The sequence below is a fragment of the Talpa occidentalis genome, unplaced genomic scaffold (assembly GCF_014898055.3).
Source record: "Talpa occidentalis isolate TD23 unplaced genomic scaffold, MPIMG_talOcc4v2.1 talOcc4.11, whole genome shotgun sequence".
Classification (NCBI taxonomy): Eukaryota; Metazoa; Chordata; class Mammalia; order Eulipotyphla; family Talpidae; genus Talpa; species Talpa occidentalis.
The window spans coordinates 1,547,570-1,567,703 of NW_023601104.1; positions in this window are offsets into that span (position 1 = coordinate 1,547,570).

Here is a 20,134-nt window from a genome sequence, read left to right on the forward strand (position 1 = left end):
CCCTTACCTTTCCTTGATCTGAAAGAAACGACTACAGTTCAGCTGAGACTGTCTTTAAAAGATTTGCCTTTAAAGGAATATATCTGTAAAATGAGACTTGCCAAAAAGAACTGCAACAGTCTCCAGTGGGTTACAAGTTATATTGGCAATGAGATAACTGTGTGTAGTTAGGAAAAAAGAAAAAGGCAACATGGAATAGTGCTAGGAATTTGAGGTAATGCAAACATTTCCTCCAAAGAAATAAAAATAGTTGAGTACCACATATTTCAAATGAAGTTCAAAAATTTAGGGGTGTCTACAGCAAGGCCTTCCCATAAGAATCAAAAGTATCTCTAGCATTCTCCATAGAGTGGACAGCCATAAAAGAATGTGATCCACTCCTGAAGAGTACATTGGGGCCTCCCTGGTGGTACAAGGGGTTAAGACGTAGCCTATGAGGCTATCCATAGGCTACCTGCAGCCACTGCAGCATGAGTTTGATCCCCGGCCAGGGAGCTACCAACATGGTGCAGCAGACCTCTCCTGTCTCGCCCGCTGCTCCCCTCAGCAGTGGGTTTCAGTAGATCTGCCTGTTCTGCTCCCCACTCTGTCTCTGGTGAATCCTCTCACCCCCTGCGCCTCTGGCCTGTACCACAGTTCTTGTATGCATAAATAAATCTTTAAAAAAAAAAAAAAGAGTACATTGAAGAATAAAATATAAAAGACTTTAAGTATTAACATAAGGAGAAATTAACTCTAAAGAAACCATCTGAAATTATATACATATCACACGTTGTATATAATTTAACAAAAATAACACTTAATAACCCTCACACATGATCAAGATTTGGTCTTTGGGGTCATTCAAAAACAATTCAAATGTCTCTTGATTTGCTATCTGGTTGAGTTTTTGAAAAGTCTTTTCTTGGACCAAGGAGATTTGGCAATGTGGGGTTTTTCTTTGTTTTTTTTTTTTATGGGACCCTCGCCAGTGGCTGGGGAACGAACCGGCACTGCAGAGGCTGCAGGCAGCCTCGTAGCCCAGTGCTCAACCACTGCGCCACCAGGAGGGGCCCTTGGCAATGTGTTTTTTAAAAGGATTTATTTATTTAAACAACAGGTGTACATTGTATTGGCATTTCAAACCCCTAAGATGTACAATTCTATACCCTTTGGGAAGGATGGCATATACTGAAACAAGCTATATTCTAATTGGACATACTAAGGCATGGTTCCCCACATCCAATACACACAGATCCAGGCGGTTCCTGTGAATGTTCTAGAAAGTCATGTCCAGAGTAAAGACTGTTCACTGCCAACCCAAGGATCCACCCAACTTTAGACCACATTTATAAGGGTCCATTGCGAGGTTTGATGAGTACCCGAACCTAATATATAAATATAAAAACTAATGTATAAATAAATAAAATATGTAATCAGCTTTGAAAAGAGGTTAGAAACTCTTATAAAAGGAAAAGTTACAGGTATAGCAGCACTTGCCTGGAAGACAATAAAACAAAATGCTGCTCACTGCACTGTTTCCCAGAAAATCAGAACTTGCTTGGGAGCTGATGCAGGTCAAGAGCACAGATGACCTTAGCAATCAGTAATACGGGGAAGGAAGCTCACAGGTCTGATCATTGCACCGTTGCAAAGATGGACCTGAAAATCCATCAGACAACTAAAATCATCACTTCAGCAAAAACAACAATCCCCTGAGCATTGCATGGTGATGTTAATAAGCTGTAGGAAGGTAGAATGTAACTGATTTTTAATGACAAATTTCCTTTCAACCCTCTGTCTTTTTTACCTCTATGCTATTTCCAACTTGTCAAAAACAGAGGAGAAAATCAGTGACTAAAAATTGTTCTTCCCTCAAAGGCAAGCATCTCCCTACTGTTACAAATGGCAGGTAGTTGATGTTACTGTTGAAAACCCTTGAACACCACAAGACTACTTCAACACAACAATCTATGAGGGCCTTAACCTTAGGTAAATTCAGAGTGGAGAACATTTGTCAATTTTTTTAATATTTTATTTAGACAATACAAACTAATAACATGACTATTCTTAACTAGGTCAGACTCAATTCCCCAGCCCATCCCAAGCTCCCCTCTCCCCAGTCACAGACTGGGGTTCAGAGGGACACAAAGAGCCAATTGTTACTGTAGGTTTTTTAATTAAGAGAATGGCATGACGAAAATCATGTTTTCCTAAAATTTATAATATGACAAGATAATCTGGAACTACAGCTGAGAGATAATGGAAACAGTCGACCAATTCAATATGAGACAAATAGCTCTTATAAAATAAGGCAATGGCTACTGGAATAAAGAAGTTAAAACCAACATTACTGACAAGCTTCGTCATTGCTATTACAAACTGGGTTCATCCTGGGAATAAAGTGGATGCAGGTAGTTATTTTCTTACTTTGACAGAAGAAAGGGGACCCTAGGAGTTCAGTTATGAGGTCCTACAATTTCTACTTTCCACCCAGGCTTCAGAGTGACTGAAATTCAACCACCAGAAAATCATCCTTTTCAATTACAACATCCTACCATCCCAGAATTTTCTGTCCAATATGTAGAAGGAATAATTTCAGCAAATACTCAGCCATTATTGCTGCTTTGATAACAATTACTTTGCCAGCCTCCCATCTCCATGTACACCTACCTCCATACTCCCACCCCTATACCTGGATAAAAAGGTACAAGAATCTAATTTTATCTGACCTGGAAGTGAGACTAAAAAAGATTGCTTTGCCAAAATTACTAATGAAACCAGAACCAGAGCCAAGAGTTTTACACTCCTAGTCTCAGAATTTTAAGATAACTTTCCCATTTTCTCTGTCCTGTAATGCAATATGAAAGTATTTTTTCCCTAATACATGTATTTTCAATCACAGAGGTTTCAAGCTAGACTTCATTTGCCTTTTTATTTTTAAGTGGTGGGGTTGGAGAGGTAATTGATACAGGCAATAAATCAACAAAGATACAAACCCAAGCTTTCTTCAAGGACTCCCTGCCATCATCAAGGCAAAATTTTGATTCTACAACCAGCTAAACAATGCCCTTAATATTTGAAACCAAACAATTCCTTACAACTTCATTTTTCACCACACCACTTTCCTTACTTACCAATTGTATCTACTAAAATCTAACATCCAAAATGTTTAACACCCTTTCACACTGAAACAATATCCCCACAGCACCTGGCGGGCACAAGTCACGGTGGCTTTGCTGGGGCTGCAACACAGTCTCATGGCTCCTTCTTTATGTGCTTCTCTGTCAAACTCCTTAGAGGGTATTGTTAATTCACTAAAATGATCATTAGTTCCCAGTTCTACATTCTTTCTACAGGGCAGTATTCAATCTGCTCCATCAAGGAAATGTAGAGCTGAGGGTTTTCCCTTCTTTTATTTTTATTTGGTCTCTGAGAATCTTTAGCATTCTTTCTTCCTATTAACCTGATAGTTTCAGACACATTTAAAATGTGGCTACTAGCTTCTTTTTATTTTTAAATTGAGATAGCATTAGCTGACAGCGCTACTAGCTTTTTAAAAGAGAATTCATCTGAGACTAAATACACATGGAAGTTTTTCCATATAAGGCTCAATGGATCAATCTAACCAAAAAAAATGAATGTTTATGAATATTCATAATGCTGCTAAAACAAACTTTTAAAACTTCCTAAAATGTTCACTGTATGTACTTGCAAAATGTATTCATACACTTCTGATGATTGATCATTCAGCTTCTGAATGATCAAGAAGTTGAAATATGTGGCTTATATAATTATTTTTAATAGAGAATATTATGTACACTGAATAAAAAATACCTGCTTTGAGAAGAAACATCAGTGTTAAAATTTGCAACACCCAATCCCACACATTCCCTTGTTTTTTTGGGTAGGAAAACCATTAAAGGATAGATAAAAATCTAAGAACCGTGCTTTTCAGAGTCCTGTTTAAGCTTTTTCTACTAGGGATTCAGACTGGAGGATACATGACATAAAAAAATGTCCATGGCATTAAAAAAAAAACAAAAGGGAAGTGTCAAGTAAAACACCACCAAGACTACATTCTGTTACAACCTCAAAATGCTGAAACCCCCCAAATCTGCTGCAACCCCATATGTAACACAAATTTTATAGTACATTGAGGGATTTTACCAAAACACCAGTTATTTAAAAGAAGCACAAAAATGGGATCTAAGATAAAGTACTCAAATGGGTCTTGTTTTGTTTTTCAGAATGACCTCAATCGAACCTTTTCTCTCTTTTTTTAAACTCTAAAATGTAGTTGTCGTAGTTACTATTTTAAAATGTCTTCTAAGCTACTTGGCACACTTTAAGTCAGTATTCCTACACTACAAGATAAGTACTCACTCACTCACTTAAAATTAAACAGTAAAATATGGATCACAAAAATGATCAACTTGGAGCAAAACATTAAATTCTAATAAAATGATTTATAAACATACCTCAATAATAACATTGTGTAAATGAATTCACACTAATTATAATGCAATTGGATTTCACTTAATTACCTGGAAAATAAATTATTCTAAGTATCAAAGTGGAAAAAAAATTGAAATTTAGTACAAAAAAAAAAAACAAGCTCACAAAGTATTTAATTTTTGTCCTTTACCTTCACTCTTCCCCTGCTGCTAGCAGCCTCATTTAGATGTTGTCATGCAGAAGAAGTAACAATAATGCCATTTTTCCTCCAAATGCAATTAAATTTTGGCATCTGTGTATTAGTTAAAAATAGAAACTCAACCCAAAATGTGATTTGGCAAATAATAACTTTAGTATTAAGTAGTTCCACTCTTGAATTTATTGAATTTTGCATTTATCATTTTAAAATTGTGGGTTTTTTTAAAGATTTATTTATGTATATAAGAACTGGGATACAGGACAGAGGTGTGGGGGGTGAGAGGATTCACCAGAGACAGAGAGAGGAACAGAACAAGCATGACCGACTGAAATACACTGTTGAGGGGAGCAGCGGGCGAGTCAGGAGAGGTCTGCTGCACCATGTGGGTAGCTCCCTGGCTGGGGATCAAACTTGTGCGGTAGAGGCAGCCGTGTATAGCTTCATAGGCTGCGTCTTAACCTGCTGTACCACCACTGGGGCCCTATCATTTTAAAATTGTAAAGAAAACTAAAAATCTATACTGTGGTGAATACATAACTTCCAAATTAATAATACATTATGTAAGATTCTTTTATATGCATTCATTGAGAGCAGTATTTTTACCATTTTGAAAACAGAACTCCTGGTGACAATGACCCTTAGTGGTTATAATATTTCACACCACTGCTTTTACTTTTATACAAACACCATTGCAATTTCTTTATAAGTTAGTAGTCAACTCTACAAAAAGCTTAAACAACTATTTTCATCAAACAAGTGCCGCCACTGGACCCACTACCAGATCCACTCAAGAATCTCAAACTAGGCTACTTAAATAAAATTTTATTGAAGCACAGCCATGCCAACAAGGGTTACACATTGCTACGGCTATTTGTGTTCTATAGAGTTGAACTACTGTGGCACAAAATCTTAAGTATTATCTACATGGTTTTTCACAGAAGAAAAATGTCAACATCAAGACTTTTCAAAATCAACTGGATAAAATGACATCACCATTATCTCCACCACAGTCTATCTGTGAAATGAAGGTGACAACTGCTTAGAGAAGGAACTTCTGAGATACAACTAACTTCCTAATATATTACTTGGAACCGCTAACAGAGGCATCTCCATAAAAGGGGGAGGGTCCATCCTCCCTGCCCCACCGATGAAGGGCTGAGTGGCCAGGTGCAACTGCAGAACATGTAAGGCAGCTGAGCTGAGGGAGACACACATGGAGGAAAAGGGGCTCGGTTTCAACTTATACCAGGGATTCGGGGGACTTGAATACACACAGCAGAAACAGGTAGAAACAGACAGCTGGAAGGTATGTGTGGGTGAGACACACAGGGAGGCTGACGCTGGCAGCCATTATCTTGATTTGCACTTTTATTTGGGAGTTTTTTTGGTTTTTTGTTAGTAACATGCTATTATTTTACATCCTTGTTCACTTTTTCACAGTACACATTTTCTCCCCTCAGGTGTGGTCCCCGTAAGTTTCCTACCACCAAAGCATCCATAGTCCTCTACAAAAGTCTGTGCTCTCCAAGTGTCCCCAGCCATTTCTGCCTCTCCTTTTCTCCCCCTCCCTCTCCCCCTCCCCATCCAATGTCTCAGTTCTGTGGTCAGATTTCAAGGGTTGGTTTTAAAGTTCGTCTTTGTCTGATACTTTAGTTTCTCTAGATTCCACATATAAGTGAAACCATCCAGTATTTATATTTCTCCTTCTGGCTCACTTCACTTAGGATAATTTAAGTTCCATCTGTATTGCTGCAAATGACATATGAGTTTATCTTTCTTGTTCAGTGAGTAGTATTCCATTGTGTAGACATACCACCTCTTGGTCCATTCATCTGCTTTGGGGCATTTGGGCTGTTTCTGTGTCTTAGCTATAATAAATAATGCTGTTATAAACATAGGCGTGCAGGTTTCCTTTCAAGTTAGTATTTTTGCGTTCTCTGGGTAGATGCTTAGGAGGGGCATTGCTGGGTCATGTGGCAGGTCCATTTCTAGTCTTTTGAGGAACCTTCTTGTCATAGGAGCTGGGTAGTCTGCATTCCCATCAAATGGAGAGGGTTCCTTATTCTACACACCCTTGCCAGCATTTCTGTTTGTTTTTGTTTTTCAATATGGGCCATTCTCACCAGCATGAGGTGGTATCTCATTGTGGTTTTGATTTGCATTTCTCTGATAAATGATGAACAATTTTTCATGTCTGTTGGCCAGCTCAGGTTTTCTTTGAAGAAGTGCCTATTTAGTTCTTCTGCCCAATTTCTGATTGGGTTGTTTTCCTTTTTGTTAAGTTGTTATCAGTCCCTTACCCACATCAGAAATACTTCTGTGCCAGTATTTTCTCCCATTCAGTAGCGTGTCTCTTTGTTTTGGTCACCGTCCCTTTCACCATATAGAAGCTTTTTAGCTTGGTGTGGTCCCAGCTGTTTCCATTCTCCTTTGTTTTCCTTGCTTCTGGAGATGAGTCCTCAAATGTTTCTGAAGTTCACGTCAGAGTGTTTTGCCTATGTTTTTTTCTATGTATTTTATGGTTCCAGATCTTATATCCAACTCTTTTATCCATTTTGAGTTGATTTTCCTGGATGGTGTGAGATAGTAGCCTGGTTTCATTCTTTTTGATATGGCAGACCAGTTTCCCCAGCACCAGTTATTGAAGAGCCTTTCTTTGCTCCAGTGTATATATACTTTACTCCTTTGTTGTTGATCAGTTACACATATACAAGTGTTTCTGTTTCTTTTCTGGGCTCTGAATTCTACTCCATGGGTCTGTGTGTGTGTTTTTGCTTCAGTACCATGCTGTTTTAATTATTATGGCATTATAGTATAGTTTGAAGGCCGGAAGTGTAACACCTCCATTTTCCCCCTTTCTAAGCAAGAGAACTTTGGCTATTTGGAGTTTTTTGTTGTTGTTGTTGTTCTGCATGAATTTCAGTAATCTCTGTTCTATTTCTTTGAAGAATGCCATGGCGATTACATTGAATCTTTAAGCTGCTTTGAGCAGGATGGCCATTATGACAGTGTTAATTCTTGCTATCCATGAATAGGGATTATCTTTCCATTTCTTTGTATCTTCTTCTGTTTCTTCTAACAATGTTTTATAGTTTTTCTTGTATAGGTCCTTCACCTCCTTTGTTAAGTTTATTCCCAGATATTTAAATTTTTTTGGTGAGATATACTTTGATTTTGTTTCTTTCATCCCAGACTTGCCTGACCCCTTTCCACCCCTTCCTATGGCTCCCTGCCAGAAAGTGCCTCAGACTTGTGGCAACCTTTCAGGCCTCAGGGGCCATACTATATTAACCCAGTTTGGCTGGACATTTACACACAAGGGGATGGGTAACACTGAGTGTTTTATTGGAAGCTATTATCCTTTACTTCTCTTCTCTCTCTATGCGCACTATGCCTATTAAATTTCTTTCACACTAAATGTTTTGTCTTTGTGCGTGCACTGAGGACCCCATTACAGGATACAAGTTTGCAAGTCCTAGGGTGCCCTCAGTCACATGCTACAAACCCATGTATAAGATACTTTCCAAATACTGAACAGAGCACAGCTGACTCAGCAATTCATATGAAGCTTTTTAAAATCACCTCAGGATCAAATGCAAAGTGTCTAGACCCAACATGATCCTAATTACTATTACTCAGCATTAAATATGGTGTTGCCATAGGAGGTTGAATACAGACAGAAGTCTATTTGTGTATCATTATTTCTGCTAAAGGATTTTTTCAAGTAAAAAAACAAAAATGGCTATAGGTGCTTAAAACAAGTACATTTTAAAGTTTTACAAATAGAAAACAATTATTTTTGTATGCCATGATTTTTACTTTTCTCAGCTAAGAATGTAAACCTAGCAGAGGAGTCTTTTGTAGCCCAGCCCAGATATTCCCAAAGGCCATTTTCATAGGAAGACAAACTGGGGACTGGGTGCAAATGCTGCTTCAGTCTGCAGAGATTTAAAAAATCACATAATATGAAAACAATTCACAGAAAACCCTGAAGTCTCTAATCAAGATGAAAATGCATACATTGTACAAAAATTATGTAAAAAATACATAAAATAATTAAAAATAAATTTTAAAAAAATCACCCTGAGGTCTGAAACATAGCTATTAAAAGAGTGACAGACACATTATTTTATCCTGGTGAGAGGAGAGGCATTCAGATGCTGAGCCATTGCTATTCTAACACCAACAGCCTCCATAAGTCAATGCCCAGTAAGTTGTTAATAGCATGTAGAATTTCTAAAGGACTAGGCATAGAGTAGTATATATAGATAAGAAAGGCACCTGGATTTGGAATGAGTTAAAGACCTACTTTGAATCATAACTGTAGCCCCCATTTCACCAGTGATGCAAGTTAATCAACCACTCTGAGACTCAATCTCTTCGTAAGAATGATGGAATTACTTTCATAGAATTATTGTGAGGATTAAAGGAGATATCATAGGCTGTCTTGGCCCCGGGAATGTTTAATTAGTGAACTAATTAAAGTCACTCACATACAAAGAACCATAAGCCAAGCACATATTCCTCAGCAAATCTATTAGGTAGAAATTAGTATTATATCTTGCCCAAGGTCACAAACTAAGCAAATGGAAGACTGAGGTGTGGATCCAAGCAGCATGTCTCCAGTGTCCACGCTCTTAACTATCTCATGACGCTGCAGTTATTAGAATAAGCATCCAGGATACTCTGAAGAATGACTCTATGTAAAACAAAGTGTTTGAGGCCCTTCTTCAGCAACATTTGAATTTTAATAGATTTCTGGTTTGGAAACAATCCGTTTCTATTGCTAAAATGTTACTGGTAGAACAAAGCTAAGAACACTATGGTCATAAGATCAATACCTATTTAGGTCACTTCAGAGAAAAAAAATTCCAGAACTCCAGAATATTTAGGCTGGTTTTAAAGAATAAAAAAGACTATGGAATAAACACCCACCTCCAAGAAAACAACTAAGAAGGGATTAGAATGGTTGGCATTAGAAAATCTGTGACTCAGAGCTACAAAGTTCCTTGGTCTAATACCCTTCTTTCACAGAGCAGGAATCAAGCCAAGAGAGACGTGCAGTCTTCATGTGGCACACCTGGTCATCCATCACATCAGCCCATTTGCAGGAAGACCTCTCCACTCCTTCACTGTCTAGATCCCTACTGTGCTACACACAATACTGTAATTAACACCTCAAATGAAAAACATGTATAGGTTGCTGCACAATAGAAATATACTGGAAATCAGGGGCTCTCTAAAGAACCAAAGATCTTAGGCCACCCTGGTGGTGCAGGGGGTTCAGTACCTCACTGTGAAGCTGTCCGCAGCCTCTGCCGCACAGGTTTGATCCCGGCCAGCCCGCCAGCGAGAATCCCAGATGGCGCGGCAGACCTCTCCTGTCTTGCCCGCTGCTCCCCTCAGCAGTGTCTCAGGTCCGTCTGCCTGTTCTGTTCCCCACTCTGTCTCTGGTGAATCCTCTCACCCTCCCGCGCATCTGACCTGTACCCCGGTTCTTGTATAAATAAATCTTAAAAAAAAAAAGAACCAAAGCTCTTGAAAGAATCTGAACACAGTCAACAGTCTTCTGAACAGTTTTTGTGTTCTTAACATAGAATAAGTTTCCATTTAGAAAATATCTCTCCCCTTTTAGAATCCCTGTCAAGAAAATTGCCAGTTCGGCTTGGTTACATTCCTGGTAATTTTTCTGCAAAAACATCTGCCCCCTTAAATTACAAAATGCACTCTTCCTGGGGAAAAAAATCAATGCATTAAAAAATAGGGTATTATTACAGATGTTATCAGCCTGACTGGATGCTCAAAGCCCAAATGCAAATATAACTAGTATCTCCTAAAATGTTTTTTTGTAGAGTAGGAATCTTCTCACAGTAGGTTGCAAAAATTTGTCTTCAAACATATCTTTTTATTTAGGGCAAAACAAAAATTTTGTTCAAATTCAAAACAAATGCATAAAGAAAGTGATGTTCTTAACAGCTGATGTCGTTAACTCTTCTTATGCCAACCTGATTAGTGAATAAAAGCTCCTCTTTTAGCAGAACTGAAACTTCTGGTTCCCCTAGGGAGCTAACTTTCCAATGACATACTCTAGCAAAATCAGGTTAAATAACTAAATGCAGCAAAAAAGGTACTATCCAGGAAGTTGTTTTTCAAAAATCATGAGGAATCTTTTGGGAATTCTCAAAAGGACAAGAAAATTATCTTTTCCCCTACAGGAAAAAAAAAAAAGGTGTGGGGGTAGGGGGGCAATCAACTAGCAGAGATGGAAAGAACAAACTATAATCCAAAGGAAGAACTGCCCAACTTGGCAAGACACAAAAACAGAAGAGCAATGAATGAAGAGAGACCTCAGCATTCTGGCACCTGCTCAAGAATGTGGCTGAGGACCTCCCTGACAAGCCCAGAAGAGGGAGGAGAGAGTGCTAACGAGGGAGGTCCGGTTATCCAGCAAAAGTCAATGTTAGCAAAAGGGCATGTTATGTCTTAAGTATATGCAGCTGTATAGCAGGGAAATTGAAAATGCAGTATTTGAGCCTCTTTTACTCGGTTAAATATGTGGGAAAATATTAAATAACTAGAGCGGGTATCTCAGTTAAAAGCTGAAGCCTCTGAGTGACAGATACGACATGCTAACGGAAAGTACATGACTGCACATCTGAACATTTAGTGTATTACAGACACATCCTCAGATAGCTGCAGTAGTTATTCAGTGCTTACCTCCTTGCACCCTAACTTAAATAAATTCTAAATAAAATATAAGAAGCTTCACTGTAGGATCTCATTTCTAGAAAGATATAATTTAAAACTATGGCAACAAACTCCAGAAGCTTATCTGAATCTTCTCTCCCAGAATCAAGGAACATTGGTAATTAGCCTTCTCTGAACCATATCCAATTTAAACCCCACTTAACCCACAGATCTTTAACTCTTCATCTCAAATCATATTTTTTGTTAAATACACATAACATTTTTATGTCTACAGTTTCCTTTCCACTAATAATACCTTTGCCTTGTCTTCTAGATATATTTTCAAGTTTGAACTCTAAATCTCCAAGTTAAAACATCACACACACACACTACCCCCAACCCCCCCATCACACAGGACAGCTGCTTTCTTTGAACTGCCTGTGAGTACCAGAAATGCTTTGCATTGTCTCCAATTCCTATCTTTATATATCTATATATCGGAACTAGGGTATAGGCCAGAGGTGGGGGGGGGGGCGGTGAGAGGATTCACCAGCAACAGAGTGGGGAGCAGAACAGGCAGATTGACTGAAGTACACTGCTGAGGGCAGCAGCTGGTGAGAAAGGAGAGGTCTGCTGCACCATGTGGGGAGCTCCCTGGCCAGGGATGGTGACAGTGCTGAGACTTAACCCCTATGCCACAAGGAAGGCCTTACTGCCCATCATTTGCAGTAGGTCCACATTTATGAGTTTAACCTTTGTAGAGGCAGGACAGGCCATTGAGCAGGTTTTCTATGATCCAGCAGACCGGGTAAAGGAGGAGAGCCCTGGAGCTCTTGGTGGGTTTTTCAGGCTTTTATTGGCATTGACCGGGTACATAGCAGGCAGGGGTGCTAGGGGGCCGGGAGGCTGGCAGGCCTCCCAGCCCCCAGCAAGTCTTCACTCTTTCTGGGCTCTCCAGCCTTCTCTGCTTCTCTCTCAGCTTCTGCTCATTCTTGGCTTCTCTGCTCCTGTCTCGGCTTCTGCTGGCGTCCCCGTGACGCCGCCCTTAAAAGCCCAGTCTCAGCCCAGGTGAATCCCATCTACCTATGCCCACACCCTACTCCAGGTGCCCGCCATCAGGCATGCATTCAGGACCGCAGGGTTCCATCATCTATCCTGATGGCGGGAGGGCAGAAAAGCCTGACATTTTCCTTACCCTACAGTAGCTATTCTGCAATTTTCAAATATTAAAACTTATATTGTCAAATTGAGCATGGCTTGCTTTGGGAATAATTAGAACTCTCCAGATTAAAGGTTCCCCACCTGCTTTCCACCTGACATATGGTGATGGATGAGGGCCATTTGAAACTGATGCAGTGTGCCATCATGGGCTCCACACACTGCCACGGACAAAGGCAGACCTATGTGAAGTGAAATTCCCAGAACATCAGCTGCACCTCTGTATCTTCTCAACCTTTTCAGGAAAGAACATTAGAAAAACAATGAGTAAAAAAGTCACAAATTTTTGCTATTATCAAACAAGCAAATGTTAATATTTATTGAGCACTGGTACCATGTGACAGGCATATTCCGTATTAACCCATATGAATCCTCAGACTTGTCCATATTAATCCTCAAACAAAATTATGAATTGGGTACTACTCTATTCCCCTATTTTACAGATGAGGTAACAGATATAAAATAATTAATTTGCTGCAGATCATACATAAAAGAAATAAGAGCGCCAAAATTCCACCAGGAAGTCTGACTGTAGACCCACAGCTCCTAAACCCAGAATGAACTGCCTCGCTATGTTCTTGGGCATGACCTACTGGACAGGTATCCTGAGCAATTCCCGGAACTCAGTGCATGATGCCATGGGAGAAAGATAGCATCTGCCTCCACAGGGGATGCCGGCCACAAAAGCAGCTGAGGACTATGAGAGTTTATTCCTCCACCAGGAGTTTAGTTTAATCACAGGGGCCTTGGGTCCCAGACCCACAGACCAAGATTTCATTCAGACCTCACTCCTTATAAGTGATGAACTGAGCAACAGGAATGGTTTTAGTAACCCTTGCAAATGATACTGATTATAAGACAGCCCTACTCCTGGCTACATGGACACAAAGTGTCACATAAAGGCTAAGAAGCAACCCTGCTCTGAAATAGGATCTGCTTATAAAAGACTCACTCAGTCTTCTGGTACAGTCATTCATTCAACATTTACTCCAACTCTGCTACATGCTATTCTATGTGCTAGAATATACCTATGAACAAGAGGTCCCTAGACCCATGGAGCTTACTCTGCAGCAGGATGGAAATGTGGGGTCTACATGGTCTGGAACATCAGCTGACAGAAAAGAGGAAAGGGTTATGGCACCATCTGAAATTCAGGATGAAAAAGAGATGTGAGGAAAAGGAACACTATTTACTCAGAAAGGCATGAATACTAGAATCTTTTCAACTACAACTTGAGAACACCAGGCCATTACTGTATCGCTGCCAAAATGAAGGGAAAAGCAATATGGACGAATGCCACCGTTCCGGCTCAGGCCAAGAGAACAGTGCCCACCTGCAAGGCCCTGAAGAGAAATGAAAAGAACAAACTGACATGGAAGCCTGATTGTGCACCTCTTTTTTTAGACCCTGCTCCCAAAACAGAGAAAAGAAACTACTAACAAAAGGCCTTAAAATCTGCCAACTCTTGACAGTTAGTTTCAGTGTTCAAACTAATAAAGGAAAAAGGATAACAAATAACAACAAAGTAACACCTTGCTGCCAAGGGTTCTTTTTCCAGGAGCAAGTGAAAGCTGTGGTCAAAGATGGTTCATAGTCCTTGACTCTGAGACAATAGTTCACATCCATGAAATTGAGAGGAAGAGGAAAACAACACACACTAGAAACTGGCTATTCACTTACGCTTTCTCCAACAGTGAAGATGCCAGGGTGTGAAGCATGCTCAAATATTAGAAATACTTTAAACTCTTATCTACACAGTCTGACTCTTAGAATGGCCAAATTAATACCAAAGCACAAAACTACGGTCCAGTATAAAACCTTCTATTTGTACTTGTCAGGGAACACTGACATTCTCTTATTCTTTTATTCCCTTCTGAGTATTAAAATCCAGGGGAGCCAGAACTATAGTTCATTATTTTTGGTCCCTCCAGCATCTAGCATCAGGCCTGTCACAAAATAGGAACTCGGGAAATATTGTGATGGCCTGGAAACAGCAAGCACCTTCAATGTGAAAATAATCAAGACGGGAATTATTAGGGGGAAGGATGTCCTGAGCAAACTCCACAGGGCTTTGTGGATGCCACCCCCACTCCATCAAGACTGGGAACGACAAATCCCAGGATCCCCAAAGGGAAGGGTGCGAGGACCGGAGAGTGGAGCGAAGCTGCTGTGCTCTCTGCTCGAGTATTTAACAGGGGGTCTCTCTTGGCTGCGTGGCGCGCTGGACTTTTAGCCAGCTCGGCGGGTCATTGGGATTCCAGGTCAGCGGAACGGGTAGGACGCATTTACGAACTTATCTCCCTGAGTTATTCATTTCCCCAGTTCCCCTTCCCTTGTCAATAAACCTTTCATCGACCTTTTGTGTGTGTCTGCAGTTTAGCATTCATAAGGCCTCTTTAAGCACGCAGGTGAGGACCCACAGTCAGGCAACCTGTTTCATATGGGGGTTGCTCTGTAACAGAACCACTGGTTGGCGACACTAAAAACTGTTTTCTGGGAGGCCTCCCTGTGGTGCAAGGGTTAAAATGCAACCTACAAAGCTATCTGCAGCCACTGCAGTTCGATCTCCAGCCAGGGAGATACCCACATGGTGCAGCAGACCTTTCCTGACTCACCCGCTGCTCCCCTCAGCAGCGTATTTCAGAATATCTGCCTGTTCTGTTACCCACTGTCTCTGGTGAATCCTCTCACCCCACCCCCCACACACACACCTCTGGCCTGTAACCCAGCTCTTGTTTGCATAAATAAATCTAAAAAAAAAAAAAAAAAAAGAAAAACTGTTTTCTTCTGCAATATCATTCATCCATCTCCTATTTAACTAAAAGCATTTTAAAGAAACTGTCTCTAAAACCAGATAAATAGTTAACATTTGGTCCTTAATATTCCAATTCCAAACACTACAGAAAAAGCAATTTTCACCATGGGGGGAAAAAATCTTGTTTGATAGTTGGAATAACTGATACAGCACTGAGACCCAGCAAAATACTTCTACAATGAATGGCATGAACTTGGAAAATTTAAGTTCAAAAAAGAGTAAGTCAGAAGAAAGAAAATTCAGACTTTCAAAATGCCTTTCACTGCAACTTCCCTGGGTACAGTAAAAACTGCTTTCCTACATACCCTACATAACTCATTTATTACGAATGTTTTATAGATTTAGAGTTCATAATATCTTCAAACTGCAAAATTACTATCTTCAAAATAATCACCTTATAAATGAGCAACTTCTTTCCTCTTCCCTAAAGAAATGTTTTTGCTATAATACCACTCCATTTTCTCCTAATAGTTCAATTTGCTAGCAATTCACGCAGTGGTTTAACTTTGACACTTAAGTAATATACAGACACTTACATAATAATAAACTTAATAATATACAGTCTTCTGGCTTTCTCAATATTTTCCTAGAGGATTGATACACCAGGACCAGAAATTGAAAAAATCACCATGACATTGAATCCGTACCAGTTCACAATATAGTTAAGGATATGAAAAGCACTTATGTAACTAAAATCATGTTCCTTTTCTTCTTTTTGTTAGAAAACTCAACAAAAAACTGTAGCTCATGACTCAACTAAAACTCCCAAGTCGGCTGTGAATATCTTTTTTTCCCCTCACAGATTATTATTCATTTGAAGTTCATCCATCAGACTCTGACATGAAAAAAATCGAAAATAAATTCAGAGCATATTGTCAAATGCATAAACAATAATTTGGATTTGGAATATATTAAAGATGTCAATTTTACTTTCTTAAAGAGTTTTCGCTGATTTGGATTGGGATTTTTAAGAACAATTCAGAACTAGGGGGCATCCCCCTGGTGGCGCAAGTCTCAGCACTATGAAGCACCATGAATTTGATCCCCAGCCAGGGAGCTACCCACATGGCACAGCAGACCTCTTCTGTCTTGCCCGCTGCTCCCCTCAGCAGTGTATTTCAGTTAATCCACCTGTTCTGTTCCCCACTTTGTCTCTGGTAAATCCTCTCACCCCCCACACCTCTGGCCTGTACCCCAGTTCTTGTACACATAAATAACTTTAAAAAATTTTAAAATTATTCAGAACTAGATTACAATAAGCAGTCACGAGATGAACATTTTTTTATTTTTTATTTATATATATTTTACATTGTTCTTTCTTTTTTCTTTATATGTATTTTATACCATTGTTCATTTTTAAACAATGTTTGCTTTTTCTCCCCCACCCCCGCCCGGTGTAGTTCGTATAGAATTTCCTTCACCAATGCACCCATGCACCATCACCACAGCCCCTCCTCCCTCTGATACCTCTCCCTCCTCCTCCCCTGCAGGATGTCCATGCGGCGAACATCTTGCTTCATCCAATTATTAGTATTTTCTAAGTTAAGAATGACCAGATGCAAAATACACAGTAGCAGAATCAAAGAAAAGGGACAAGATTGGGCCTCCCCTGGTGGTGCAGTGGTTGAGCGCTGGGCTGCGAAGCTGCCCACAGCCTCTGCAGCGCCGGTTCGATCCCCAGCTGCCAGTGAGGGTCCCACAGGGCACGCAGACCTCTCCTGCCGCACCTGCTGCTCCCCTCAGCAGTGTATTTTATCAGTCTGCCTGTTCTGTACCCTGCTCTGTCTCTGGTGAATCCTCTCACCCTCCGCGCTTCTGACTGTACCCAGTGCTTGTATAAATAGATAGATAGATAGATAGATAGATAGATAGATAGATAGATAGATAGATAGATAGATAGATAGATATTAAAAAAAAAAAAGGGACAAGACTTCAATCCTCTTTCCTTTGTGCCTGAGCACAATGCCAAACAATAAAATTCAGAATGGAATAGAAAATAAGCAGGAGATTCAGTAACAGATTGCTTAAAATACATACATCAGCAGGGATAAAAAATCAACTGAAGTCAAGGAGAGAAAAGCAGTAAGCTCCCTCTCTTCTGCCTGTGAGGTCAATCATTTCATTCCACCAACTCATTTCCCTTTGGCCAAGTGGTTGGCACTGTCACTGATGATCTTTTAGTAATGTGTATTTCCTCATACCAAAAATTTTAATATTTACTGTCATGTGGAGAAAAAGAGAATAAGTTTGATTTGCACATCTTCCTGTTGCCAAATATTCAGAGATACTGTTTTAGGTAAAAGTAGAATGGTAGCAGGGGAATAATGAAAACAGAACACTCAGCCAACTACTCCCAGAGTGTATCAGTTAATAGCGTCCTAATATACTGACTACATTCAACTGTTTCCAGAAGTTCCTCCCTTGCTCCAGAAACAATAAGGCATAGTATCACACTGCACAAGGTATTTTATATAAGACTTGCTTACGTCATTCATGATAGGTAAGTCACTTTATCAAAATCATACCCTAAAAATGGGAAATATCCAAATTTTCAATTGCTACAGATGACTCAGTGAGTGGGCAGTTACAGAAATTCATAGCTGATGCTAGAAAAAGCCAATGTTTTCATGAAGATGACTTTGAAGTGCTGTTCTGGGTAGACATCACCTGCTCCTGCATTATGATTCTGTACTTCCACATTAAGCACTTCTGAAGTGCTTGCATGCTTGGTATAGGAAAAAGATGGCGTTTCTCCCATTAGTAGCGATATAAGAAAGCCATTCTTACTTGGGGCATTTTCTGGTTACTGGACCACATTCCAGTAATTAAAATATTCCTACATTGACTTCACATTTTGGCATCTAATGAACCTATATTTGTGTCTCAAATAAATTGATTTTTAGTTGATAAAGACTGGGCAGAGTGAGCCAAGTCTATCTCCTAACCAAAAAAAAAAAAAAATTCTTTTTAACTAAACCCAGGTAAAAAGACTTTTAAGTGCTAGACACCTTTTAAGACAAAATTATAACATTTTAGAGATATATTTACAGACACAAGCTGAAGAATAAAATATTACTGGTAAGTGAAAATATAACCACAACAGGCAATCCTATTTATTGATCTGTGGGCATTTATTACAGTTGTCACATTCTAGTAAAGACCTTGAAATAATAGTTCAAAACAAAGAGTCTTGCTGCATCCCATGGAAATCTCCTCATGGGAAGAGATACACTGGGCTCTTGAAATGTGTGTGTGTATATTAATCAATCACTTTGTATGGGAACAGCCAGATGTGAAAGGAGTTTAAAAAACATTGTCTCAGTAAAAGAGCTTAGTTTCTTCATCAGTTGTATATCCATGAATATTAAAGACTGCTTAACGCAAAAAAAAAAAAACAGTAAAAACATGATGACAGCTTTCACAGGTAGTACTCTGTTTAGAAAATTCTTTTACATATATTCAGCCTTTGAAATCAATATTTATTGGTTGTGTGTCAGACCCTACACTAAGTCCTAGGGTCATGAAGAGGGATAAGACATGTTCCTTCACTCTCCATCCCATTTGATAATCAAAATCATATTTTTTTTTTAAAGGACAGGATTAGCTCCACCTTACAAAACAAAGTTTAGCAATGTGAAACAATTTTTACACATGATCACTCACTAAATTAAAAGCAAAATTTGTTCAATACTATTCTATTATATATCATATAATCCGCTTATAACACTAAACTTAGGGATCTTTCTCATCTTGACACTTTACTGTACCACAAATTCACTGTTTTTGTTTTTTTAAAGATTTATTTTATTTATTTATGCATACAAGAACTGGAGTGTAGGCCGGAAGGGGGCCTGGGGCGGGGGAGAGGATTCACCAGAGACAGAGTGAGGAGCAGAACAGGCAGATTAACTGAAATACACTGCGGAGGGGAACAGTGGGTGGACAGGACATCTGCTGCGCCATGTGGGTCAACCCCCTGGCCAGGAATTGAACTCATGCTGCAGTGGCTGCAGATTGCTTCAAAGTGCTGAGAAATTTATCCCCTTGCACCACCGGGGTGGCCCACAAATTCACTTTGAAAAGAATGATCTTGCTACTGTTTAAGAGTAATGATAATCACTATAAATGTGTGGACAAGTGCAAATAAGAGCGTGTATGTATAAAGTTTATGTATGCATAATACGTACATGCACTCATTACTCACTTCATAAAGGTATTCCTATAAGGAAAGGTAATATTTATTTGTCCTCGGTTCTTAAACCACAAGATGTACATGTTATCCAAAATCCTTGGAATATGAAAGATATCTTATTAACTATTCTAGGAATTAATCAAGCAGGTTACCAAGTATACCAGACCTTTAGACAACTGTAAATTTATATTATTGTGTGACATGAAGGTCCATAAACATAGGAATATGTAATTTTAATGCTCCATATCAACAGTGCAACTTGGTCTTGCTGTGTTCTTGTCATTATATTCTCCTCCAGAGTACCTGCAAAATGCTTTTTTATTGCATTTTATGGGAGGAATTATATGCGCTAGGACTGGGCTACTACTGGCTACATGTAGCTATTGAAGACATGAACTGGGGCTAGTCTAAATTGAGATGTGTTATAGGTGGAAAAATCAACTGGAATTTGAAGTCTTAGTAAGAACAAAAGACTAAACTATCTCAGTAATTTCTTATAGTGAGTAACATGTTGCAACGATGATATTTAGATTAAGCTGGATTAAATAAGCCATCTCATTAAAACTAATTTTACCTGTTTCTTTAC